Source organism: Asparagus officinalis, chromosome 6 (genome assembly GCF_001876935.1).
Source record: "Asparagus officinalis chromosome 6, Aspof.V1, whole genome shotgun sequence".
NCBI lineage: Eukaryota > Viridiplantae > Streptophyta > Magnoliopsida > Asparagales > Asparagaceae > Asparagus > Asparagus officinalis.
Window position 1 is genome coordinate 4036420 of NC_033799.1, and position 1351 is coordinate 4037770.

Below are 1351 nucleotides of genomic sequence, written 5' to 3' on the forward strand. Positions count from 1 at the left end.
GGCTCCTGCGGAACCTGTTCTTCCTCTAAGTCTGACGTACACCAGAGAAAACAGGTGTACGTCAGCGTGTATGGCACACGACAAGACCCCACAAAACAAATAGAACGAACGAAAACCCAAGCAGAAAACGATACGATATCAGAAATGACAAAAGAACGTGCAACTGGAAATCCAACAAAACCGACATGCGATAACACTACTAAAACATGATAATCAGAAGAATCCAAAAATCGAACAGGTAATGAGGCCATGCAGCTAGCGATCAGAAACAATCATACAAGTCACAAGGTCATACAACTAGATGGAATTAATACTTAAAAATCTACAACTCGAGACGTAGTACGTCGAGCGAAATAATCCAAACAAGGAAACCCTCATGTATATACCATATGTATCGAATTGTAAATAATTAAATATTAATCCCGATCTATGTATGAAAAGAACAACACTGGTCTACATCTCAACAAAACTAACAAAGTCCACCATAAAACACGCAAGCATGTTATTCTTGTTTTACATGTTATTTGAATTGAGGAAGAATATTTTGATGTATATAATCGGGTCCCCGTAAAGTCGTCCGGGGGCCGCCTTCAAGTCAAGTATTGGCCCTCTGGCCCATATATATAACACTCACGATATCATGATAACAGGAAAGCGCTGTGCCCGTTTATATACATGCTATATTCTCCGTCCAATTCCCCTTTATAACCCCATGTTTGTCATATTAATTACGCAACTGTACATGAAATATTGTGCACTAGCCAGGAGTTATCGTGGAACGACTTCTGTAAAACTATGAAAATAACCGTGACCCGTTACACGTCCGATCAAGAGTGCATAGTCTAGTCAATGCTATAATAATAATAATAATAATAATAATCAAGGAAACCTCATACCGGGATATCGATATCGAGGGAACTCGGGACTCCTCACATCGGGATATCGATGTCGAGTGAGTATAGTCATGCATGCTTTGAAGCACGCTTATAAATCATACTTTTTAACAGAATCTGTCTTCATGTACAGTCTCTCCTATTGGATAACAACTAAGTGATAACACAACAAGCTTCCACACAGCTATTCATGTCAAGCAATCCCACGCAGGTAATAATATATCACAGACTAATCTAATTAACCAATTACTAACAAATATAAATATTGAAATAGCAAGTCAATAAGTAATGGGATCTTGCCTCGAGGTATTGTCGAACGAATCGAGGCTGAGGGTGCGGATCGGGTCTGCGGGGTCTCGGCGACGCTCGTCGGCGACAAGGGGGTGGACTGGGACTGAGCACGGCACAGTGGCGTCGACGGAAACTTGGGGTTTGAGCGGGAGGTAGCGACACGGATC